The following is a 26,258-nucleotide window of genomic DNA, read 5'->3' on the forward strand; positions in this document are numbered from 1 at the left end:
CTGTGCAGGTAGGGCATGACATGATAGGCAGCTGCCTTGATAGCGGGTGGGTGCTGAATGTTCCTAATTGACAAAATAAGATTAATGCTTATGAAGAAATATAAAATCTCATCCCTTCCCCAATATCGCGCCACACCCCTACCCCTTAATTCCCTGGTTGAACTTGATGGACATATGTCTTTTTTCGACCGTACTAACTATGTAACTATGTAACATAACATGGGGGGGGGGGGGGTCTCCTGGCTGTTCACACAGGTGTGTCATTGCTGTACATTGACCATGCATTGCTTCTGTGGTATTGCAAAGGCAAAGACAAATGCTTCCAGCCATCCATTGCACTAATGGATTGGTCATCAGCTGGCTGTCTATGTCCCGCATCAATATAGACCAAAGTACAGAGGGTTAGGCTATGCTATTGTGCACCTACCTGATGCATCAGAAGGTGCGAGGCCCTTGCTAAATTCTGTGCACAGACTTTGAGATCTATACTTTAGACTGTATCTAAACCTGCTCCAACATGGACTGACATTCTGGCCTACTTTCAGCCGATGCGACTTGTCTGTCGCTGAACAGTCGCTTTTTATGTATTCAGCACCTATGTATAATGTTGTAAAAATGCTCTAGAAGCTAAAGTCGCAGAAATGTCACACATATTTGGCCTGCAACTTTCTGTGCGACAAATTCAGACAGGAAAAATCAGTATAAATCCTTAGAAAATTATCCCCCAGTGTCTCCATCTGCTGGCGGTATTGAATAAGCATTGCTGCACTGATGGGGTATGCATTAGACGAAAAAAAAGAAGAAAAAGAAGAATAATACGCCCAGAAAAGAGGCGAAAAGGAGAAAAACGTAAAAAAACGTGAAAAAAAAGTAAGAGGAAGAGAAGGGAAAAAAAGGTGGAAATGGGTTTAAAAGTGATTTCGGCGGAGAAATATATATATATATATATATATATATATATATATATATATATATACGCGCACACACACACATATATATAAACGTATTCTCCGTTGAGATATTGCAGCCGCTGCTGTGTCCAGGCCCAGGAGCCTTAGCACTGTGCTGTGATGTCACTCAATACCACTGACATCACTAGGTGTAAACAACATCTCTCCTTTGCTGTGTATGTGACTATGGAGCTGTTTGGTGATGTCGTCTATTATGGCCTTCATAGAAGCAACAGGAGATTGTTGCATCCATCTAGAACCCTCAGAACTACAGTGCTATGATGTCACTCACTTCCACAGGCCTTGCAGAGTGTAAACAACAACAACCCAGCTTTGTTGTGTATGTAACCATAGGGATTTGTGATGTCACCTAGAACCTTCACAGCAGCGACAGCTTTATGAGGAGCATCAGCACTGCTCTGCCTGAGCAGAACCATCACCGCCATAGGTTGTCAAATAACCCGGGTTTAACCCACACAGGTAAGTCCAATGGGGTGCAGGCATGTCCTCTATGCTTACAGCTTCCCGTGGGTGTTGGTTTGATACCGTTTGGGGACAGCCAAGGAGGCATCTGCAGGCAACAAAGGTAGGTGTGTGCTTGTGTGTGTGTTTCCTATGCAGATCCTAAGCCCAGTGTCACATGCAAGTAGGAGGAGTAAGAAGGGTTCCTGGCAAATCCGGGTTATGGATTGCATTTAAAAAGGCCCCGTGGGAGTGCAATGGGCCCCTGTCTTGCTGCTTAGCAATAATGGTATGGGTTTAGGTTCTGCTGTGTGTACTGGTGGTTGACTGCCCCCCAGCCCAGAGTGTGCATGGAAAATTGTCTGGCAGCCTCCCTGACAGCAAGCAGTGATAGTGCCCATGAAGGGCACCTTGTTGGGCCCGCCCCTTTCACGGTTATCGCTTCTCGGCCTTTTGGCTAAGATCAAGTGTAGTATCTGTTCTTATCAGTTTAATATCTGATACGTCCCCTATCTGGGGACCATATATTAAATGGATTTTTGAGAACGGGGGCCGATTTCGAAGCTTGCTTCCGTCGCCCTATGCATTGACCCGATATGGCAGTATCTTCGGGTACAGTGCACCACCCCCTTACAGGGTTAAAAAGAAAGATTCCTACTTTCATTGCTACCTGCTTGCTGGCTAGCCAGCTAGCCAGCCCTGTGGGCCTTGCTGCTGCTGCAGCCAAAAAACAAAAGGTGGTGCTGCTGCTGCTTCTGCTGCTTCTGCTTCTGCTTGTGTCTGGCCGCTGTTGGAGCGTCCAGGCACAGGACTTCTGCTGCTGCTGACTAAATGGCCTCCTTAATTGGATCATTTGAGTAGCCAGCACACCTGTGCAGGTAGGGCATGACATGATAGGCAGCTGCCTTGATAGCGGGTGGGTGCTGAATGTTCCTAATTGACAAAATAAGATTAATGCTTATGAAGAAATATAAAATCTCATCCCTTCCCCAATATCGCGCCACACCCCTACCCCTTAATTCCCTGGTTGAACTTGATGGACATATGTCTTTTTTCGACCGTACTAACTATGTAACTATGTAACATAACATGGGGGGGGGGGGTCTCCTGGCTGTTCACACAGGTGTGTCATTGCTGTACATTGACCATGCATTGCTTCTGTGGTATTGCAAAGGCAAAGACAAATGCTTCCAGCCATCCATTGCACTAATGGATTGGTCATCAGCTGGCTGTCTATGTCCCGCATCAATATAGACCAAAGTACAGAGGGTTAGGCTATGCTATTGTGCACCTACCTGATGCATCAGAAGGTGCGAGGCCCTTGCTAAATTCTGTGCACAGACTTTGAGATCTATACTTTAGACTGTATCTAAACCTGCTCCAACATGGACTGACATTCTGGCCTACTTTCAGCCGATGCGACTTGTCTGTCGCTGAACAGTCGCTTTTTATGTATTCAGCACCTATGTATAATGTTGTAAAAATGCTCTAGAAGCTAAAGTCGCAGAAATGTCACACATATTTGGCCTGCAACTTTCTGTGCGACAAATTCAGACAGGAAAAATCAGTATAAATCCTTAGAAAATTATCCCCCAGTGTCTCCATCTGCTGGCGGTATTGAATAAGCATTGCTGCACTGATGGGGTATGCATTAGACGAAAAAAAAGAAGAAAAAGAAGAATAATACGCCCAGAAAAGAGGCGAAAAGGAGAAAAACGTAAAAAAAGCGTGAAAAAAAAGGAAGAGGAAGAGAAGGGAAAAAAAGGTGGAAATGGGTTTAAAAGTGATTTCGGCGGAGAATATATATATATATATATATATATATATATATATATATATATATACGCGCACACACACACATATATATAAACGTATTCTCCGTTGAGATATTGCAGCCGCTGCTGTGTCCAGGCCCAGGAGCCTTAGCACTGTGCTGTGATGTCACTCAATACCACTGACATCACTAGGTGTAAACAACATCTCTCCTTTGCTGTGTATGTGACTATGGAGCTGTTTGGTGATGTCGTCTATTATGGCCTTCATAGAAGCAACAGGAGATTGTTGCATCCATCTAGAACCCTCAGAACTACAGTGCTATGATGTCACTCACTTCCACAGGCCTTGCAGAGTGTAAACAACAACAACCCAGCTTTGTTGTGTATGTAACCATAGGGATTTGTGATGTCACCTAGAACCTTCACAGCAGCGACAGCTTTATGAGGAGCATCAGCACTGCTCTGCCTGAGCAGAACCATCACCGCCATAGGTTGTCAAATAACCCGGGTTTAACCCACACAGGTAAGTCCAATGGGGTGCAGGCATGTCCTCTATGCTTACAGCTTCCCGTGGGTGTTGGTTTGATACCGTTTGGGGACAGCCAAGGAGGCATCTGCAGGCAACAAAGGTAGGTGTGTGCTTGTGTGTGTGTTTCCTATGCAGATCCTAAGCCCAGTGTCACATGCAAGTAGGAGGAGTAAGAAGGGTTCCTGGCAAATCCGGGTTATGGATTGCATTTAAAAAGGCCCCGTGGGAGTGCAATGGGCCCCTGTCTTGCTGCTTAGCAATAATGGTATGGGTTTAGGTTCTGCTGTGTGTACTGGTGGTTGACTGCCCCCCAGCCCAGAGTGTGCATGGAAAATTGTCTGGCAGCCTCCCTGACAGCAAGCAGTGATAGTGCCCATGAAGGGCACCTTGTTGGGCCCGCCCCTTTCACGGTTATCGCTTCTCGGCCTTTTGGCTAAGATCAAGTGTAGTATCTGTTCTTATCAGTTTTCATGCTGGTTGGGATGGGTGCTGCATGGAGGATGCAGGTGTACCAGGGCTTTCCGGGGCTGGTTCTGAGGAATCAGCTCGACGGCTGCCCCGATGTGACCTGTTCCCTCCGGGTCTCGCCATGAGGCTGAGAGGGTCTAGAGCCGAGGTACTTTTGTGCCTCGGGGAGTGGTGACCCCGAGGTGCCGAAACTCACTGGGAGAATAGACTCACTGAGTTGAAGCACGGGCACCATAATCTCTTCACCTTGTGGCACTCACCTCTTGATTCCCGGCCTTCTGGCTAGGATCAGAGAAATTTTTATAGATCCGGCCGGATGTCCGGGCAGTATATCTGCACACATTCACTTATTTATTTCTTCTTTGTCTCACTGTGTCACTTTTTGCGTGTTGTGTGTTCACAGGATTTGTCAGGATGCGGTAGCCCTTCTGGGTGTCCCTCCTGGCGGTCTAGGGGAGGTGTGTGTGGCCATTAGGTTCCGCACCTCCCTGCAAACACCCCGGGTACTCCTGCTTTGGCAGGGTACCTACCGTAATCGGCTCTGCGGGCAGATACCTTGGCCAACGCCAAGGGGGATGCCGGGAGCATTTGTGGTCCCCTAGTAGCTTCGGCGAAAAGGGACATCGAACCTGGAACCTCGCAGGTACCTTTTGGTCCGGAGGTGAAGGGTAAGGTTTGTTGGGGGGCCTCTCTCCTATCGGAGAAGGGCTTGCGATAGACCGCATCCTTTGTGCACGTTTTTTTAGTGTAACACGTTTGCACTTTTTCTTGCACTTTGGGTGAATCGAAAGCACGTTCCTCGGCTTTAAAAAAGTATCTGTTCTTATCAGTTTAATATCTGATACGTCCCCTATCTGGGGACCATATATTAAATGGATTTTTGAGAACGGGGGCCGATTTCGAAGCTTGCTTCCGTCGCCCTATGCATTGACCCGATATGGCAGTATCTTCGGGTACAGTGCACCACCCCCTTACAGGGTTAAAAAGAAAGATTCCTACTTTCATTGCTACCTGCTTGCTGGCTAGCCAGCTAGCCAGCCCTGTGGGCCTTGCTGCTGCTGCAGCCAAAAAACAAAAGGTGGTGCTGCTGCTGCTTCTGCTGCTTCTGCTTCTGCTTGTGTCTGGCCGCTGTTGGAGCGTCCAGGCACAGGACTTCTGCTGCTGCTGACTAAATGGCCTCCTTAATTGGATCATTTGAGTAGCCAGCACACCTTTGCAGGTAGGGCATGACATGATAGGCAGCTGCCTTGATAGCGGGTGGGTGCTGAATGTTCCTAATTGACAAAATAAGATTAATGCTTATGAAGAAATATAAAATCTCATCCCTTCCCCAATATCGCGCCACACCCCTACCCCTTAATTCCCTGGTTGAACTTGATGGACATATGTCTTTTTTCGACCGTACTAACTATGTAACTATGTAACATAACATGGGGGGGGGGGGTCTCCTGGCTGTTCACACAGGTGTGTCATTGCTGTACATTGACCATGCATTGCTTCTGTGGTATTGCAAAGGCAAAGACAAATGCTTCCAGCCATCCATTGCACTAATGGATTGGTCATCAGCTGGCTGTCTATGTCCCGCATCAATATAGACCAAAGTACAGAGGGTTAGGCTATGCTATTGTGCACCTACCTGATGCATCAGAAGGTGCGAGGCCCTTGCTAAATTCTGTGCACAGACTTTGAGATCTATACTTTAGACTGTATCTAAACCTGCTCCAACATGGACTGACATTCTGGCCTACTTTCAGCCGATGCGACTTGTCTGTCGCTGAACAGTCGCTTTTTATGTATTCAGCACCTATGTATAATGTTGTAAAAATGCTCTAGAAGCTAAAGTCGCAGAAATGTCACACATATTTGGCCTGCAACTTTCTGTGCGACAAATTCAGACAGGAAAAATCAGTATAAATCCTTAGAAAATTATCCCCCAGTGTCTCCATCTGCTGGCGGTATTGAATAAGCATTGCTGCACTGATGGGGTATGCATTAGACGAAAAAAAAGAAGAAAAAGAAGAATAATACGCCCAGAAAAGAGGCGAAAAGGAGAAAAACGTAAAAAAACGTGAAAAAAAAGTAAGAGGAAGAGAAGGGGAAAAAAGGTGGAAATGGGTTTAAAAGTGATTTCGGCGGAGAAATATATATATATATATATATATATATATATATATATATATATACGCGCACACACACACATATATATAAACGTATTCTCCGTTGAGATATTGCAGCCGCTGCTGTGTCCAGGCCCAGGAGCCTTAGCACTGTGCTGTGATGTCACTCAATACCACTGACATCACTAGGTGTAAACAACATCTCTCCTTTGCTGTGTATGTGACTATGGAGCTGTTTGGTGATGTCGTCTATTATGGCCTTCATAGAAGCAACAGGAGATTGTTGCATCCATCTAGAACCCTCAGAACTACAGTGCTATGATGTCACTCACTTCCACAGGCCTTGCAGAGTGTAAACAACAACAACCCAGCTTTGTTGTGTATGTAACCATAGGGATTTGTGATGTCACCTAGAACCTTCACAGCAGCGACAGCTTTATGAGGAGCATCAGCACTGCTCTGCCTGAGCAGAACCATCACCGCCATAGGTTGTCAAATAACCCGGGTTTAACCCACACAGGTAAGTCCAATGGGGTGCAGGCATGTCCTCTATGCTTACAGCTTCCCGTGGGTGTTGGTTTGATACCGTTTGGGGACAGCCAAGGAGGCATCTGCAGGCAACAAAGGTAGGTGTGTGCTTGTGTGTGTGTTTCCTATGCAGATCCTAAGCCCAGTGTCACATGCAAGTAGGAGGAGTAAGAAGGGTTCCTGGCAAATCCGGGTTATGGATTGCATTTAAAAAGGCCCCGTGGGAGTGCAATGGGCCCCTGTCTTGCTGCTTAGCAATAATGGTATGGGTTTAGGTTCTGCTGTGTGTACTGGTGGTTGACTGCCCCCCAGCCCAGAGTGTGCATGGAAAATTGTCTGGCAGCCTCCCTGACAGCAAGCAGTGATAGTGCCCATGAAGGGCACCTTGTTGGGCCCGCCCCTTTCACGGTTATCGCTTCTCGGCCTTTTGGCTAAGATCAAGTGTAGTATCTGTTCTTATCAGTTTTCATGCTGGTGGGGATGGGTGCTGCATGGAGGATGCAGGTGTACCAGGGCTTTCCGGGGCTGGTTCTGAGGAATCAGCTCGACGGCTGCCCCGATGTGACCTGTTCCCTCCGGGTCTCGCCATGAGGCTGAGAGGGTCTAGAGCCGAGGTACTTTTGTGCCTCGGGGAGTGGTGACCCCGAGGTGCCGAAACTCACTGGGAGAATAGACTCACTGAGTTGAAGCACGGGCACCATAATCTCTTCACCTTGTGGCACTCACCTCTTGATTCCCGGCCTTCTGGCTAGGATCAGAGAAATTTTTATAGATCCGGCCGGATGTCCGGGCAGTATATCTGCACACATTCACTTATTTATTTCTTTTTTGTCTCACTGTGTCACTTTTTGCGTGTTGTGTGTTCACAGGATTTGTCAGGATGCGGTAGCCCTTCTGGGTGTCCCTCCTGGCGGTCTAGGGGAGGTGTGTGTGGCCATTAGGTTCCGCACCTCCCTGCAAACACCCCGGGTACTCCTGCTTTGGCAGGGTACCTACCGTAATCGGCTCTGCGGGCAGATACCTTGGCCAACGCCAAGGGGGATGCCGGGAGCATTTGTGGTCCCCTAGTAGCTTCGGCGAAAAGGGACATCGAACCTGGAACCTCGCAGGTACCTTTTGGTCCGGAGGCGAAGGGTAAGGTTTGTTGGGGGGCCTCTCTCCTATCGGAGAAGGGCTTGCGATAGACCGCATCCTTTGTGCACGTTTTTTTTAGTGTAACACGTTTGCACTTTTTCTTGCACCTTGGGTGAATCGAAAGCACGTTCCTCGGCTTTAGATAAAAAAAAAAAAAAAAAAAAAAAAAAATCTGTTCTTATCAGTTTAATATCTGATACGTCCCCTATCTGGGGACCATATATTAAATGGATTTTTGAGAACGGGGGCCGATTTCGAAGCTTGCTTCCGTCGCCCTATGCATTGACCCGATATGGCAGTATCTTCGGGTACAGTGCACCACCCCCTTACAGGGTTAAAAAGAAAGATTCCTACTTTCATTGCTACCTGCTTGCTGGCTAGCCAGCTAGCCAGCCCTGTGGGCCTTGCTGCTGCTGCAGCAGCCAAAAAACAAAAGGTGGTGCTGCTGCTGCTTCTGCTGCTTCTGCTTCTGCTTGTGTCTGGCCGCTGTTGGAGCGTCCAGGCACAGGACTTCTGCTGCTGCTGACTAAATGGCCTCCTTAATTGGATCATTTGAGTAGCCAGCACACCTGTGCAGGTAGGGCATGACATGATAGGCAGCTGCCTTGATAGCGGGTGGGTGCTGAATGTTCCTAATTGACAAAATAAGATTAATGCTTATGAAGAAATATAAAATCTCATCCCTTCCCCAATATCGCGCCACACCCCTACCCCTTAATTCCCTGGTTGAACTTGATGGACATATGTCTTTTTTCGACCGTACTAACTATGTAACTATGTAACATAACATGGGGGGGGGGGGGGGTCTCCTGGCTGTTCACACAGGTGTGTCATTGCTGTACATTGACCATGCATTGCTTCTGTGGTATTGCAAAGGCAAAGACAAATGCTTCCAGCCATCCATTGCACTAATGGATTGGTCATCAGCTGGCTGTCTATGTCCCGCATCAATATAGACCAAAGTACAGAGGGTTAGGCTATGCTATTGTGCACCTACCTGATGCATCAGAAGGTGCGAGGCCCTTGCTAAATTCTGTGCACAGACTTTGAGATCTATACTTTAGACTGTATCTAAACCTTCTCCAACATGGACTGACATTCTGGCCTACTTTCAGCCGATGCGACTTGTCTGTCGCTGAACAGTCGCTTTTTATGTATTCAGCACCTATGTATAATGTTGTAAAAATGCTCTAGAAGCTAAAGTCGCAGAAATGTCACACATATTTGGCCTGCAACTTTCTGTGCGACAAATTCAGACAGGAAAAATCAGTATAAATCCTTAGAAAATTATCCCCCAGTGTCTCCATCTGCTGGCGGTATTGAATAAGCATTGCTGCACTGATGGGGTATGCATTAGACGAAAAAAAAGAAGAAAAAGAAGAATAATACGCCCAGAAAAGAGGCGAAAAGGAGAAAAACGTAAAAAAACGTGAAAAAAAAGTAAGAGGAAGAGAAGGGAAAAAAAGGTGGAAATGGGTTTAAAAGTGATTTCGGCGGAGAAATATATATATATATATATATATATATATATATATATATATACGCGCACACACACACATATATATAAACGTATTCTCCGTTGAGATATTGCAGCCGCTGCTGTGTCCAGGCCCAGGAGCCTTAGCACTGTGCTGTGATGTCACTCAATACCACTGACATCACTAGGTGTAAACAACATCTCTCCTTTGCTGTGTATGTGACTATGGAGCTGTTTGGTGATGTCGTCTATTATGGCCTTCATAGAAGCAACAGGAGATTGTTGCATCCATCTAGAACCCTCAGAACTACAGTGCTATGATGTCACTCACTTCCACAGGCCTTGCAGAGTGTAAACAACAACAACCCAGCTTTGTTGTGTATGTAACCATAGGGATTTGTGATGTCACCTAGAACCTTCACAGCAGCGACAGCTTTATGAGGAGCATCAGCACTGCTCTGCCTGAGCAGAACCATCACCGCCATAGGTTGTCAAATAACCCGGGATTAACCCACACAGGTAAGTCCAATGGGGTGCAGGCATGTCCTCTATGCTTACAGCTTCCCGTGGGTGTTGGTTTGATACCGTTTGGGGACAGCCAAGGAGGCATCTGCAGGCAACAAAGGTAGGTGTGTGCTTGTGTGTGTGTTTCCTATGCAGATCCTAAGCCCAGTGTCACATGCAAGTAGGAGGAGTAAGAAGGGTTCCTGGCAAATCCGGGTTATGGATTGCATTTAAAAAGGCCCCGTGGGAGTGCAATGGGCCCCTGTCTTGCTGCTTAGCAATAATGGTATGGGTTTAGGTTCTGCTGTGTGTACTGGTGGTTGACTGCCCCCCAGCCCAGAGTGTGCATGGAAAATTGTCTGGCAGCCTCCCTGACAGCAAGCAGTGATAGTGCCCATGAAGGGCACCTTGTTGGGCCCGCCCCTTTCACGGTTATCGCTTCTCGGCCTTTTGGCTAAGATCAAGTGTAGTATCTGTTCTTATCAGTTTAATATCTGATACGTCCCCTATCTGGGGACCATATATTAAATGGATTTTTGAGAACGGGGGCCGATTTCGAAGCTTGCTTCCGTCGCCCTATGCATTGACCCGATATGGCAGTATCTTCGGGTACAGTGCACCACCCCCTTACAGGGTTAAAAAGAAAGATTCCTACTTTCATTGCTACCTGCTTGCTGGCTAGCCAGCTAGCCAGCCCTGTGGGCCTTGCTGCTGCTGCAGCCAAAAAACAAAAGGTGGTGCTGCTGCTGCTTCTGCTGCTTCTGCTTCTGCTTGTGTCTGGCCGCTGTTGGAGCGTCCAGGCACAGGACTTCTGCTGCTGCTGACTAAATGGCCTCCTTAATTGGATCATTTGAGTAGCCAGCACACCTGTGCAGGGTAGGGCATGACATGATAGGCAGCTGCCTTGATAGCGGGTGGGTGCTGAATGTTCCTAATTGACAAAATAAGATTAATGCTTATGAAGAAATATAAAATCTCATCCCTTCCCCAATATCGCGCCACACCCCTACCCCTTAATTCCCTGGTTGAACTTGATGGACATATGTCTTTTTTCGACCGTACTAACTATGTAACTATGTAACATAACATGGGGGGGGGGGGGGGTCTCCTGGCTGTTCACACAGGTGTGTCATTGCTGTACATTGACCATGCATTGCTTCTGTGGTATTGCAAAGGCAAAGACAAATGCTTCCAGCCATCCATTGCACTAATGGATTGGTCATCAGCTGGCTGTCTATGTCCCGCATCAATATAGACCAAAGTACAGAGGGTTAGGCTATGCTATTGTGCACCTACCTGATGCATCAGAAGGTGCGAGGCCCTTGCTAAATTCTGTGCACAGACTTTGAGATCTATACTTTAGACTGTATCTAAACCTGCTCCAACATGGACTGACATTCTGGCCTACTTTCAGCCGATGCGACTTGTCTGTCGCTGAACAGTCGCTTTTTATGTATTCAGCACCTATGTATAATGTTGTAAAAATGCTCTAGAAGCTAAAGTCGCAGAAATGTCACACATATTTGGCCTGCAACTTTCTGTGCGACAAATTCAGACAGGAAAAATCAGTATAAATCCTTAGAAAATTATCCCCCAGTGTCTCCATCTGCTGGCGGTATTGAATAAGCATTGCTGCACTGATGGGGTATGCATTAGACGAAAAAAAAGAAGAAAAAGAAGAATAATACGCCCAGAAAAGAGGCGAAAAGGAGAAAAACGTAAAAAAACGTGAAAAAAAAGTAAGAGGAAGAGAAGGGAAAAAAAGGTGGAAATGGGTTTAAAAGTGATTTCGGCGGAGAAATATATATATATATATATATATATATATATATATATATATATATATACGCGCACACACACACATATATATAAACGTATTCTCCGTTGAGATATTGCAGCCGCTGCTGTGTCCAGGCCCAGGAGCCTTAGCACTGTGCTGTGATGTCACTCAATACCACTGACATCACTAGGTGTAAACAACATCTCTCCTTTGCTGTGTATGTGACTATGGAGCTGTTTGGTGATGTCGTCTATTATGGCCTTCATAGAAGCAACAGGAGATTGTTGCATCCATCTAGAACCCTCAGAACTACAGTGCTATGATGTCACTCACTTCCACAGGCCTTGCAGAGTGTAAACAACAACAACCCAGCTTTGTTGTGTATGTAACCATAGGGATTTGTGATGTCACCTAGAACCTTCACAGCAGCGACAGCTTTATGAGGAGCATCAGCACTGCTCTGCCTGAGCAGAACCATCACCGCCATAGGTTGTCAAATAACCCGGGTTTAACCCACACAGGTAAGTCCAATGGGGTGCAGGCATGTCCTCTATGCTTACAGCTTCCCGTGGGTGTTGGTTTGATACCGTTTGGGGACAGCCAAGGAGGCATCTGCAGGCAACAAAGGTAGGTGTGTGCTTGTGTGTGTGTTTCCTATGCAGATCCTAAGCCCAGTGTCACATGCAAGTAGGAGGAGTAAGAAGGGTTCCTGGCAAATCCGGGTTATGGATTGCATTTAAAAAGGCCCCGTGGGAGTGCAATGGGCCCCTGTCTTGCTGCTTAGCAATAATGGTATGGGTTTAGGTTCTGCTGTGTGTACTGGTGGTTGACTGCCCCCCAGCCCAGAGTGTGCATGGAAAATTGTCTGGCAGCCTCCCTGACAGCAAGCAGTGATAGTGCCCATGAAGGGCACCTTGTTGGGCCCGCCCCTTTCACGGTTATCGCTTCTCGGCCTTTTGGCTAAGATCAAGTGTAGTATCTGTTCTTATCAGTTTAATATCTGATACGTCCCCTATCTGGGGACCATATATTAAATGGATTTTTGAGAACGGGGGCCGATTTCGAAGCTTGCTTCCGTCGCCCTATGCATTGACCCGATATGGCAGTATCTTCGGGTACAGTGCACCACCCCCTTACAGGGTTAAAAAGAAAGATTCCTACTTTCATTGCTACCTGCTTGCTGGCTAGCCAGCTAGCCAGCCCTGTGGGCCTTGCTGCTGCTGCAGCCAAAAAACAAAAGGTGGTGCTGCTGCTGCTTCTGCTGCTTCTGCTTCTGCTTGTGTCTGGCCGCTGTTGGAGCGTCCAGGCACAGGACTTCTGCTGCTGCTGACTAAATGGCCTCCTTAATTGGATCATTTGAGTAGCCAGCACACCTGTGCAGGTAGGGCATGACATGATAGGCAGCTGCCTTGATAGCGGGTGGGTGCTGAATGTTCCTAATTGACAAAATAAGATTAATGCTTATGAAGAAATATAAAATCTCATCCCTTCCCCAATATCGCGCCACACCCCTACCCCTTAATTCCCTGGTTGAACTTGATGGACATATGTCTTTTTTCGACCGTACTAACTATGTAACTATGTAACATAACATGGGGAGGGGGGGTCTCCTGGCTGTTCACACAGGTGTGTCATTGCTGTACATTGACCATGCATTGCTTCTGTGGTATTGCAAAGGCAAAGACAAATGCTTCCAGCCATCCATTGCACTAATGGATTGGTCATCAGCTGGCTGTCTATGTCCCGCATCAATATAGACCAAAGTACAGAGGGTTAGGCTCTATTGTGCACCTACCTGATGCATCAGAAGGTGCGAGGCCCTTGCTAAATTCTGTGCACAGACTTTGAGATCTATACTTTAGACTGTATCTAAACCTGCTCCAACATGGACTGACATTCTGGCCTACTTTCAGCCGATGCGACTTGTCTGTCGCTGAACAGTCGCTTTTTATGTATTCAGCACCTATGTATAATGTTGTAAAAATGCTCTAGAAGCTAAAGTCGCAGAAATGTCACACATATTTGGCCTGCAACTTTCTGTGCGACAAATTCAGACAGGAAAAATCAGTATAAATCCTTAGAAAATTATCCCCCAGTGTCTCCATCTGCTGGCGGTATTGAATAAGCATTGCTGCACTGATGGGGTATGCATTAGACGAAAAAAAAGAAGAAAAAGAAGAATAATACGCCCAGAAAAGAGGCGAAAAGGAGAAAAACGTAAAAAAAGCGTGAAAAAAAAGGAAGAGGAAGAGAAGGGAAAAAAAGGTGGAAATGGGTTTAAAAGTGATTTCGGCGGAGAATATATATATATATATATATATATATATATATATATATATATATACGCGCACACACACACATATATATAAACGTATTCTCCGTTGAGATATTGCAGCCGCTGCTGTGTCCAGGCCCAGGAGCCTTAGCACTGTGCTGTGATGTCACTCAATACCACTGACATCACTAGGTGTAAACAACATCTCTCCTTTGCTGTGTATGTGACTATGGAGCTGTTTGGTGATGTCGTCTATTATGGCCTTCATAGAAGCAACAGGAGATTGTTGCATCCATCTAGAACCCTCAGAACTACAGTGCTATGATGTCACTCACTTCCACAGGCCTTGCAGAGTGTAAACAACAACAACCCAGCTTTGTTGTGTATGTAACCATAGGGATTTGTGATGTCACCTAGAACCTTCACAGCAGCGACAGCTTTATGAGGAGCATCAGCACTGCTCTGCCTGAGCAGAACCATCACCGCCATAGGTTGTCAAATAACCCGGGTTTAACCCACACAGGTAAGTCCAATGGGGTGCAGGCATGTCCTCTATGCTTACAGCTTCCCGTGGGTGTTGGTTTGATACCGTTTGGGGACAGCCAAGGAGGCATCTGCAGGCAACAAAGGTAGGTGTGTGCTTGTGTGTGTGTTTCCTATGCAGATCCTAAGCCCAGTGTCACATGCAAGTAGGAGGAGTAAGAAGGGTTCCTGGCAAATCCGGGTTATGGATTGCATTTAAAAAGGCCCCGTGGGAGTGCAATGGGCCCCTGTCTTGCTGCTTAGCAATAATGGTATGGGTTTAGGTTCTGCTGTGTGTACTGGTGGTTGACTGCCCCCCAGCCCAGAGTGTGCATGGAAAATTGTCTGGCAGCCTCCCTGACAGCAAGCAGTGATAGTGCCCATGAAGGGCACCTTGTTGGGCCCGCCCCTTTCACGGTTATCGCTTCTCGGCCTTTTGGCTAAGATCAAGTGTAGTATCTGTTCTTATCAGTTTTCATGCTGGTTGGGATGGGTGCTGCATGGAGGATGCAGGTGTACCAGGGCTTTCCGGGGCTGGTTCTGAGGAATCAGCTCGACGGCTGCCCCGATGTGACCTGTTCCCTCCGGGTCTCGCCATGAGGCTGAGAGGGTCTAGAGCCGAGGTACTTTTGTGCCTCGGGGAGTGGTGACCCCGAGGTGCCGAAACTCACTGGGAGAATAGACTCACTGAGTTGAAGCACGGGCACCATAATCTCTTCACCTTGTGGCACTCACCTCTTGATTCCCGGCCTTCTGGCTAGGATCAGAGAAATTTTTATAGATCCGGCCGGATGTCCGGGCAGTATATCTGCACACATTCACTTATTTATTTCTTCTTTGTCTCACTGTGTCACTTTTTGCGTGTTGTGTGTTCACAGGATTTGTCAGGATGCGGTAGCCCTTCTGGGTGTCCCTCCTGGCGGTCTAGGGGAGGTGTGTGTGGCCATTAGGTTCCGCACCTCCCTGCAAACACCCCGGGTACTCCTGCTTTGGCAGGGTACCTACCGTAATCGGCTCTGCGGGCAGATACCTTGGCCAACGCCAAGGGGGATGCCGGGAGCATTTGTGGTCCCCTAGTAGCTTCGGCGAAAAGGGACATCGAACCTGGAACCTCGCAGGTACCTTTTGGTCCGGAGGTGAAGGGTAAGGTTTGTTGGGGGGCCTCTCTCCTATCGGAGAAGGGCTTGCGATAGACCGCATCCTTTGTGCACGTTTTTTTAGTGTAACACGTTTGCACTTTTTCTTGCACTTTGGGTGAATCGAAAGCACGTTCCTCGGCTTTAAAAAAGTATCTGTTCTTATCAGTTTAATATCTGATACGTCCCCTATCTGGGGACCATATATTAAATGGATTTTTGAGAACGGGGGCCGATTTCGAAGCTTGCTTCCGTCGCCCTATGCATTGACCCGATATGGCAGTATCTTCGGGTACAGTGCACCACCCCCTTACAGGGTTAAAAAGAAAGATTCCTACTTTCATTGCTACCTGCTTGCTGGCTAGCCAGCTAGCCAGCCCTGTGGGCCTTGCTGCTGCTGCAGCCAAAAAACAAAAGGTGGTGCTGCTGCTGCTTCTGCTGCTTCTGCTTCTGCTTGTGTCTGGCCGCTGTTGGAGCGTCCAGGCACAGGACTTCTGCTGCTGCTGACTAAATGGCCTCCTTAATTGGATCATTTGAGTAGCCAGCACACCTTTGCAGGTAGGGCATGACATGATAGGCAGCTGCCTTGATAGCGGGTGGGTGCTGAATGTTCCTAATTGACAAAATAAGATTAATGCTTATGAAGAAATATAAAATCTCATCCCTTCCCCAATATCGCGCCACACCCCTACCCCTTAATTCCCTGGTTGAACTTGATGGACATATGTCTTTTTTCGACCGTACTAACTATGTAACTATGTAACATAACATGGGGGGGGGGGGTCTCCTGGCTGTTCACACAGGTGTGTCATTGCTGTACATTGACCATGCATTGCTTCTGTGGTATTGCAAAGGCAAAGACAAATGCTTCCAGCCATCCATTGCACTAATGGATTGGTCATCAGCTGGCTGTCTATGTCCCGCATCAATATAGACCAAAGTACAGAGGGTTAGGCTATGCTATTGTGCACCTACCTGATGCATCAGAAGGTGCGAGGCCCTTGCTAAATTCTGTGCACAGACTTTGAGATCTATACTTTAGACTGTATCTAAACCTGCTCCAACATGGACTGACATTCTGGCCTACTTTCAGCCGATGCGACTTGTCTGTCGCTGAACAGTCGCTTTTTATGTATTCAGCACCTATGTATAATGTTGTAAAAATGCTCTAGAAGCTAAAGTCGCAGAAATGTCACACATATTTGGCCTGCAACTTTCTGTGCGACAAATTCAGACAGGAAAAATCAGTATAAATCCTTAGAAAATTATCCCCCAGTGTCTCCATCTGCTGGCGGTATTGAATAAGCATTGCTGCACTGATGGGGTATGCATTAGACGAAAAAAAAGAAGAAAAAGAAGAATAATACGCCCAGAAAAGAGGCGAAAAGGAGAAAAACGTAAAAAAACGTGAAAAAAAAGTAAGAGGAAGAGAAGGGGAAAAAAGGTGGAAATGGGTTTAAAAGTGATTTCGGCGGAGAAATATATATATATATATATATATATATATATATATATATATATACGCGCACACACACACATATATATAAACGTATTCTCCGTTGAGATATTGCAGCCGCTGCTGTGTCCAGGCCCAGGAGCCTTAGCACTGTGCTGTGATGTCACTCAATACCACTGACATCACTAGGTGTAAACAACATCTCTCCTTTGCTGTGTATGTGACTATGGAGCTGTTTGGTGATGTCGTCTATTATGGCCTTCATAGAAGCAACAGGAGATTGTTGCATCCATCTAGAACCCTCAGAACTACAGTGCTATGATGTCACTCACTTCCACAGGCCTTGCAGAGTGTAAACAACAACAACCCAGCTTTGTTGTGTATGTAACCATAGGGATTTGTGATGTCACCTAGAACCTTCACAGCAGCGACAGCTTTATGAGGAGCATCAGCACTGCTCTGCCTGAGCAGAACCATCACCGCCATAGGTTGTCAAATAACCCGGGTTTAACCCACACAGGTAAGTCCAATGGGGTGCAGGCATGTCCTCTATGCTTACAGCTTCCCGTGGGTGTTGGTTTGATACCGTTTGGGGACAGCCAAGGAGGCATCTGCAGGCAACAAAGGTAGGTGTGTGCTTGTGTGTGTGTTTCCTATGCAGATCCTAAGCCCAGTGTCACATGCAAGTAGGAGGAGTAAGAAGGGTTCCTGGCAAATCCGGGTTATGGATTGCATTTAAAAAGGCCCCGTGGGAGTGCAATGGGCCCCTGTCTTGCTGCTTAGCAATAATGGTATGGGTTTAGGTTCTGCTGTGTGTACTGGTGGTTGACTGCCCCCCAGCCCAGAGTGTGCATGGAAAATTGTCTGGCAGCCTCCCTGACAGCAAGCAGTGATAGTGCCCATGAAGGGCACCTTGTTGGGCCCGCCCCTTTCACGGTTATCGCTTCTCGGCCTTTTGGCTAAGATCAAGTGTAGTATCTGTTCTTATCAGTTTTCATGCTGGTGGGGATGGGTGCTGCATGGAGGATGCAGGTGTACCAGGGCTTTCCGGGGCTGGTTCTGAGGAATCAGCTCGACGGCTGCCCCGATGTGACCTGTTCCCTCCGGGTCTCGCCATGAGGCTGAGAGGGTCTAGAGCCGAGGTACTTTTGTGCCTCGGGGAGTGGTGACCCCGAGGTGCCGAAACTCACTGGGAGAATAGACTCACTGAGTTGAAGCACGGGCACCATAATCTCTTCACCTTGTGGCACTCACCTCTTGATTCCCGGCCTTCTGGCTAGGATCAGAGAAATTTTTATAGATCCGGCCGGATGTCCGGGCAGTATATCTGCACACATTCACTTATTTATTTCTTTTTTGTCTCACTGTGTCACTTTTTGCGTGTTGTGTGTTCACAGGATTTGTCAGGATGCGGTAGCCCTTCTGGGTGTCCCTCCTGGCGGTCTAGGGGAGGTGTGTGTGGCCATTAGGTTCCGCACCTCCCTGCAAACACCCCGGGTACTCCTGCTTTGGCAGGGTACCTACCGTAATCGGCTCTGCGGGCAGATACCTTGGCCAACGCCAAGGGGGATGCCGGGAGCATTTGTGGTCCCCTAGTAGCTTCGGCGAAAAGGGACATCGAACCTGGAACCTCGCAGGTACCTTTTGGTCCGGAGGCGAAGGGTAAGGTTTGTTGGGGGGCCTCTCTCCTATCGGAGAAGGGCTTGCGATAGACCGCATCCTTTGTGCACGTTTTTTTTAGTGTAACACGTTTGCACTTTTTCTTGCACCTTGGGTGAATCGAAAGCACGTTCCTCGGCTTTAGATAAAAAAAAAAAAAAAAAAAAAAAAAAATCTGTTCTTATCAGTTTAATATCTGATACGTCCCCTATCTGGGGACCATATATTAAATGGATTTTTGAGAACGGGGGCCGATTTCGAAGCTTGCTTCCGTCGCCCTATGCATTGACCCGATATGGCAGTATCTTCGGGTACAGTGCACCACCCCCTTACAGGGTTAAAAAGAAAGATTCCTACTTTCATTGCTACCTGCTTGCTGGCTAGCCAGCTAGCCAGCCCTGTGGGCCTTGCTGCTGCTGCAGCAGCCAAAAAACAAAAGGTGGTGCTGCTGCTGCTTCTGCTGCTTCTGCTTCTGCTTGTGTCTGGCCGCTGTTGGAGCGTCCAGGCACAGGACTTCTGCTGCTGCTGACTAAATGGCCTCCTTAATTGGATCATTTGAGTAGCCAGCACACCTGTGCAGGTAGGGCATGACATGATAGGCAGCTGCCTTGATAGCGGGTGGGTGCTGAATGTTCCTAATTGACAAAATAAGATTAATGCTTATGAAGAAATATAAAATCTCATCCCTTCCCCAATATCGCGCCACACCCCTACCCCTTAATTCCCTGGTTGAACTTGATGGACATATGTCTTTTTTCGACCGTACTAACTATGTAACTATGTAACATAACATGGGGGGGGGGGGGGGTCTCCTGGCTGTTCACACAGGTGTGTCATTGCTGTACATTGACCATGCATTGCTTCTGTGGTATTGCAAAGGCAAAGACAAATGCTTCCAGCCATCCATTGCACTAATGGATTGGTCATCAGCTGGCTGTCTATGTCCCGCATCAATATAGACCAAAGTACAGAGGGTTAGGCTATGCTATTGTGCACCTACCTGATGCATCAGAAGGTGCGAGGCCCTTGCTAAATTCTGTGCACAGACTTTGAGATCTATACTTTAGACTGTATCTAAACCTTCTCCAACATGGACTGACATTCTGGCCTACTTTCAGCCGATGCGACTTGTCTGTCGCTGAACAGTCGCTTTTTATGTATTCAGCACCTATGTATAATGTTGTAAAAATGCTCTAGAAGCTAAAGTCGCAGAAATGTCACACATATTTGGCCTGCAACTTTCTGTGCGACAAATTCAGACAGGAAAAATCAGTATAAATCCTTAGAAAATTATCCCCCAGTGTCTCCATCTGCTGGCGGTATTGAATAAGCATTGCTGCACTGATGGGGTATGCATTAGACGAAAAAAAAGAAGAAAAAGAAGAATAATACGCCCAGAAAAGAGGCGAAAAGGAGAAAAACGTAAAAAAACGTGAAAAAAAAGTAAGAGGAAGAGAAGGGAAAAAAAGGTGGAAATGGGTTTAAAAGTGATTTCGGCGGAGAAATATATATATATATATATATATATATATATATATATATATACGCGCACACACACACATATATATAAACGTATTCTCCGTTGAGATATTGCAGCCGCTGCTGTGTCCAGGCCCAGGAGCCTTAGCACTGTGCTGTGATGTCACTCAATACCACTGACATCACTAGGTGTAAACAACATCTCTCCTTTGCTGTGTATGTGACTATGGAGCTGTTTGGTGATGTCGTCTATTATGGCCTTCATAGAAGCAACAGGAGATTGTTGCATCCATCTAGAACCCTCAGAACTACAGTGCTATGATGTCACTCACTTCCACAGGCCTTGCAGAGTGTAAACAACAACAACCCAGCTTTGTTGTGTATGTAACCATAGGGATTTGTGATGTCACCTAGAACCTTCACAGCAGCGACAGCTTTATGAGGAGCATCAGCACTGCTCTGCCTGAGCAGAACCATCACCGCCATAGGTTGTCAAATAACCCGGGATTAACCCACACAGGTAAGTCCAATGGGGTGCAGGCATGTCCTCTATGCTTACAGCTTCCCGTGGGTGTTGGTTTGATACCGTTTGGGGACAGCCAAGGAGGCATCTGCAGGCAACAAAGGTAGGTGTGTGCTTGTGTGTGTGTTTCCTATGCAGATCCTAAGCCCAGTGTCACATGCAAGTAGGAGGAGTAAGAAGGGTTCCTGGCAAATCCGGGTTATGGATTGCATTTAAAAAGGCCCCGTGGGAGTGCAATGGGCCCCTGTCTTGCTGCTTAGCAATAATGGTATGGGTTTAGGTTCTGCTGTGTGTACTGGTGGTTGACTGCCCCCCAGCCCAGAGTGTGCATGGAAAATTGTCTGGCAGCCTCCCTGACAGCAAGCAGTGATAGTGCCCATGAAGGGCACCTTGTTGGGCCCGCCCCTTTCACGGTTATCGCTTCTCGGCCTTTTGGCTAAGATCAAGTGTAGTATCTGTTCTTATCAGTTTAATATCTGATACGTCCCCTATCTGGGGACCATATATTAAATGGATTTTTGAGAACGGGGGCCGATTTCGAAGCTTGCTTCCGTCGCCCTATGCATTGACCCGATATGGCAGTATCTTCGGGTACAGTGCACCACCCCCTTACAGGGTTAAAAAGAAAGATTCCTACTTTCATTGCTACCTGCTTGCTGGCTAGCCAGCTAGCCAGCCCTGTGGGCCTTGCTGCTGCTGCAGCCAAAAAACAAAAGGTGGTGCTGCTGCTGCTTCTGCTGCTTCTGCTTCTGCTTGTGTCTGGCCGCTGTTGGAGCGTCCAGGCACAGGACTTCTGCTGCTGCTGACTAAATGGCCTCCTTAATTGGATCATTTGAGTAGCCAGCACACCTGTGCAGGGTAGGGCATGACATGATAGGCAGCTGCCTTGATAGCGGGTGGGTGCTGAATGTTCCTAATTGACAAAATAAGATTAATGCTTATGAAGAAATATAAAATCTCATCCCTTCCCCAATATCGCGCCACACCCCTACCCCTTAATTCCCTGGTTGAACTTGATGGACATATGTCTTTTTTCGACCGTACTAACTATGTAACTATGTAACATAACATGGGGGGGGGGGGGGGGTCTCCTGGCTGTTCACACAGGTGTGTCATTGCTGTACATTGACCATGCATTGCTTCTGTGGTATTGCAAAGGCAAAGACAAATGCTTCCAGCCATCCATTGCACTAATGGATTGGTCATCAGCTGGCTGTCTATGTCCCGCATCAATATAGACCAAAGTACAGAGGGTTAGGCTATGCTATTGTGCACCTACCTGATGCATCAGAAGGTGCGAGGCCCTTGCTAAATTCTGTGCACAGACTTTGAGATCTATACTTTAGACTGTATCTAAACCTGCTCCAACATGGACTGACATTCTGGCCTACTTTCAGCCGATGCGACTTGTCTGTCGCTGAACAGTCGCTTTTTATGTATTCAGCACCTATGTATAATGTTGTAAAAATGCTCTAGAAGCTAAAGTCGCAGAAATGTCACACATATTTGGCCTGCAACTTTCTGTGCGACAAATTCAGACAGGAAAAATCAGTATAAATCCTTAGAAAATTATCCCCCAGTGTCTCCATCTGCTGGCGGTATTGAATAAGCATTGCTGCACTGATGGGGTATGCATTAGACGAAAAAAAAGAAGAAAAAGAAGAATAATACGCCCAGAAAAGAGGCGAAAAGGAGAAAAACGTAAAAAAACGTGAAAAAAAAGTAAGAGGAAGAGAAGGGAAAAAAAGGTGGAAATGGGTTTAAAAGTGATTTCGGCGGAGAAATATATATATATATATATATATATATATATATATATATATACGCGCACACACACACATATATATAAACGTATTCTCCGTTGAGATATTGCAGCCGCTGCTGTGTCCAGGCCCAGGAGCCTTAGCACTGTGCTGTGATGTCACTCAATACCACTGACATCACTAGGTGTAAACAACATCTCTCCTTTGCTGTGTATGTGACTATGGAGCTGTTTGGTGATGTCGTCTATTATGGCCTTCATAGAAGCAACAGGAGATTGTTGCATCCATCTAGAACCCTCAGAACTACAGTGCTATGATGTCACTCACTTCCACAGGCCTTGCAGAGTGTAAACAACAACAACCCAGCTTTGTTGTGTATGTAACCATAGGGATTTGTGATGTCACCTAGAACCTTCACAGCAGCGACAGCTTTATGAGGAGCATCAGCACTGCTCTGCCTGAGCAGAACCATCACCGCCATAGGTTGTCAAATAACCCGGGTTTAACCCACACAGGTAAGTCCAATGGGGTGCAGGCATGTCCTCTATGCTTACAGCTTCCCGTGGGTGTTGGTTTGATACCGTTTGGGGACAGCCAAGGAGGCATCTGCAGGCAACAAAGGTAGGTGTGTGCTTGTGTGTGTGTTTCCTATGCAGATCCTAAGCCCAGTGTCACATGCAAGTAGGAGGAGTAAGAAGGGTTCCTGGCAAATCCGGGTTATGGATTGCATTTAAAAAGGCCCCGTGGGAGTGCAATGGGCCCCTGTCTTGCTGCTTAGCAATAATGGTATGGGTTTAGGTTCTGCTGTGTGTACTGGTGGTTGACTGCCCCCCAGCCCAGAGTGTGCATGGAAAATTGTCTGGCAGCCTCCCTGACAGCAAGCAGTGATAGTGCCCATGAAGGGCACCTTGTTGGGCCCGCCCCTTTCACGGTTATCGCTTCTCGGCCTTTTGGCTAAGATCACGTGTGGATTTCTGTGCGTGGTTTGGGTTGAAAGGAGTGGTGATCGGGGCCCTCTTTACGGGGGGCCCTGGATTGTTGCTGAGCCGCGATCGTGGGTTTTACCTGCAAAAATGAGCGAGAAGGCGCGTGGACTTGAGGACACGGTGCGGATCTACGTTCCTGGCGAGCACCGGGGGACGATCGGACTTGACCAAATCGTTGTGGAGATTCTTCGCAAGCTTGATTACCTACAGGTATGGAATGTATTGGCTATACAGGATTTTCCTAGGCAAGGAATTTATGATATTACTTTTTGTGGTTCTGAGATTTGCCAGAGAGTCTATATGGATCTTGAAGAAATGAAGAGGAAAAGTGAGCCTGCTATAATGAAGAAGATTAAAGTGGAACCGTTATTTATGAATACAACAAAGGTAGTAATTGTCCACATGTATAATCCTAAGGTTTCTGATGAAATGGTTACAAACTTTTTGTTCCGGTATTGCGAGGAAGTGAAATTTATAGGAAGACTTAAGAACAAGTTTGGGTACTTTAATTGTAAGAGAAAGTTTATTGTAAAATTTAAAAAAGATGAAGGAATGCAAGATGGAAGGAAGAGCATACCACAGGTGTTTTCTATCGGAGGAGAGAGAGGTTTCTGCTTTTATGAAGGCCAGTTGCAATATTGTAGAAAGTGCCATGCCTATGGCCATGTGCAGGATTATTGCCCTGAGAAAGGAGAATGTTGCAGAAATTGTGGGAAAACTGGTCATGAAGCAAGTATTTGTACAGAGAAGAAGACATGTGATATCTGTGGAAGTGAGGAACATTTGGCAAGAGGCTGTGATATGTGGTATAAAAAGAAGAGAAGTTATGCTGATGCAGCTGGGAATAGAGGAGAACAAAGAGAAAAAGGGGGAGGGAGGTTTGTTCCTGGAGTTGGTGAGAGTGTGAGTGTGAGTGTTAATGTGGCACAGGTGGCTGAGGAAAGTTCTGTGATAGTGGAGCACATTAGCACTCAGGAGAGGTCAGGGGAGGAGGGTGTTTCCACTGCTGTGACTGGTGAGGAGACAGGTGTGGGAGGTGAATTTACCTTGGTGAAAAAGAAAAAAGCAAAAAAAGTGAAAGTGGTGGAGAAAATTGAGACAGTGTATGGTGATGTTCTTTCTAGTGAAGAGGCTATGGATGATATTGAATGTCCAAACCCAATTGTGGGGGAGGAGGAGGGAATGGAAGTTGTTGGGTCATCTCAGAGATCTCTAACACCTGGTCAGAGAGTTTCTCGCAGTAAGGAAGAAGAGGAGGAGGAAGATGAGGATGTGCAGGTTGTGAATAAAAGGTGTAAGACAGGGAGCTGGTCTGAGGATCAGGAAGCCCTTGTTCTTTGTAGTGATAATGAAATAGACAGGGACTCTAACATAGGGTCGCCTGATTGTTTTGCAAGTTTACATAGGAAAGTTGAAGGCCAAAATGTTAATTTCTAAGTTAAGATGGATTTTAAAGCATTTGGTTTTCTTTTCCTAGTTATTATGACTTTGGTTGTAACAACTATTAATGTAAGAAGTATTGAGTCTGAAATTAGGAGAGCTGCAATTTTTGATATTCTTGAGAATGTTAGAAGTGATGTGATATGTTTACAGGAGTGTGCAATAAAGTCAGCACCTTATGCAAATGAGTGGAAGTGTGGGCAGTCCTTCTGGTCCACATGTGCAGAAAACAAAAATGAAGGTGTTGGGATTTTATTGCGAAACAGGGACACTAAAGTTTTAAATTGCCAAACTTTAGTACCTGGTCGTTGTATGGTTTTAATTTTTGAGGTTTTGGGCCAGAGGATGAGAATTTTTAATGTGTATGCTCCAGCAGAAAAACAAGCACGTTTGTCTTTTTTAGAGTCCCTTAAGTTTTTTATCCCTGGTCGTGAAGATACTATTATTGTTGGCGATTTTAACTGCATTAGATCCGTCAATGATCGTGAGAGCTCTGCTGAGGTTAGAACTGATATTACTTCCAATGTTTTAAATCAAATTATTCAAGACTTGCATTTTACTGATGTTGGACTGATGGTTAGCACTGATGAAAGATATACGTACATATCAGATAGTGGCCGCTGTAAATCCCGGATCGATTACATCCTGGTCTCTGATGGGATTAAGGTGGTCCGGTGCAATCAAATGATGTCAACTTTCTCAGACCACAAGATGGTGTCGGCTGAGATAAGTGTCACAGAGTCCCTTCATTTTGGGAGGGGGCTCTGGAAATTAAATGTAAGTCTATTGGAAGATGAGGAAGTAATGGCTGGTTTTAATCATGTGTTTTTATCCTGTGTTTCTAAACAACCTGATTTTAGTAATGTCTTAGTGTGGTGGGAATGGGCTAAAGGAGAGTTTTCTAATTTCTTTAAGATGTTTTGCATAAAGAGAGCACAAGAGAAGAGGAGGAGTGATGAAAGGCTTGTATCCCGGTTAGAGACTCTCTATAAGTTTAAACGTGTTGGTGTGGAGGTGGAGGATGAGATTGTTAAGGTGAAGGGGGAGATGAAAAAAAGGTTGTTGGAAAAGGGAAGGAATATTGTATATAAGTCTAAAGTGCAGCACCTAGAAGAAAATGAGCAGTGTACACGGTATTTCTTTAAAAAATGTTTTAATGCTAAAGGTGTTTTTAAATCTGTTTTTACCCCTACGGGGGAAGTTTTTGGAGTGGAGATGGTGAAGGAGATTGGCAGATTTTATGAGACACTCTTTAGTAATAAGAGCAGAGCCAGTGAGACGGAGATGAATGATTA

General features: G+C 46.4%; 6 non-coding genes and 6 pseudogenes across 6 annotated transcripts; all 12 read left to right on the forward strand.

Moving 5' to 3' along the window:
* The first annotated feature begins 1,849 nt into the window (after window positions 1-1,849).
* On the forward strand, window positions 1,850-2,040 carry LOC130311958 (U2 spliceosomal RNA). Its single transcript, XR_008860215.1, has one exon. It is a non-coding gene; the product is annotated as a U2 spliceosomal RNA (small nuclear RNA).
* Window positions 2,041-4,129: 2,089 nt separating this feature from the next.
* Window positions 4,130-4,289, forward strand: LOC130311971 (U2 spliceosomal RNA; annotated as a pseudogene).
* Window positions 4,290-4,978: 689 nt separating this feature from the next.
* Window positions 4,979-5,153, forward strand: LOC130311961 (U2 spliceosomal RNA; annotated as a pseudogene).
* A 2,087-nt stretch (window positions 5,154-7,240) lies between these two features.
* On the forward strand, window positions 7,241-7,400 carry LOC130311968 (U2 spliceosomal RNA; annotated as a pseudogene).
* A 694-nt stretch (window positions 7,401-8,094) lies between these two features.
* On the forward strand, window positions 8,095-8,287 carry LOC130311964 (U2 spliceosomal RNA). Its single transcript, XR_008860219.1, has one exon. It is a non-coding gene; the product is annotated as a U2 spliceosomal RNA (small nuclear RNA).
* Window positions 8,288-10,378: 2,091 nt separating this feature from the next.
* LOC130311970 (U2 spliceosomal RNA) lies at window positions 10,379-10,569 on the forward strand. Its single transcript, XR_008860222.1, has one exon. It is a non-coding gene; the product is annotated as a U2 spliceosomal RNA (small nuclear RNA).
* A 2,095-nt stretch (window positions 10,570-12,664) lies between these two features.
* LOC130311974 (U2 spliceosomal RNA) lies at window positions 12,665-12,855 on the forward strand. The gene has a single exon (XR_008860224.1). It is a non-coding gene; the product is annotated as a U2 spliceosomal RNA (small nuclear RNA).
* Window positions 12,856-14,941: 2,086 nt separating this feature from the next.
* LOC130311972 (U2 spliceosomal RNA) lies at window positions 14,942-15,101 on the forward strand (annotated as a pseudogene).
* A 689-nt stretch (window positions 15,102-15,790) lies between these two features.
* On the forward strand, window positions 15,791-15,965 carry LOC130311962 (U2 spliceosomal RNA; annotated as a pseudogene).
* A 2,087-nt stretch (window positions 15,966-18,052) lies between these two features.
* On the forward strand, window positions 18,053-18,212 carry LOC130311969 (U2 spliceosomal RNA; annotated as a pseudogene).
* A 694-nt stretch (window positions 18,213-18,906) lies between these two features.
* LOC130311966 (U2 spliceosomal RNA) lies at window positions 18,907-19,099 on the forward strand. The gene has a single exon (XR_008860220.1). It is a non-coding gene; the product is annotated as a U2 spliceosomal RNA (small nuclear RNA).
* Window positions 19,100-21,190: 2,091 nt separating this feature from the next.
* Window positions 21,191-21,381, forward strand: LOC130311975 (U2 spliceosomal RNA). The gene has a single exon (XR_008860225.1). It is a non-coding gene; the product is annotated as a U2 spliceosomal RNA (small nuclear RNA).
* The last annotated feature ends 4,877 nt before the right edge of the window (window positions 21,382-26,258 follow it).

Source organism: Hyla sarda, unplaced genomic scaffold (genome assembly GCF_029499605.1).
Source record: "Hyla sarda isolate aHylSar1 unplaced genomic scaffold, aHylSar1.hap1 scaffold_1696, whole genome shotgun sequence".
In the NCBI taxonomy this organism is placed as follows: Eukaryota; Metazoa; Chordata; class Amphibia; order Anura; family Hylidae; genus Hyla; species Hyla sarda.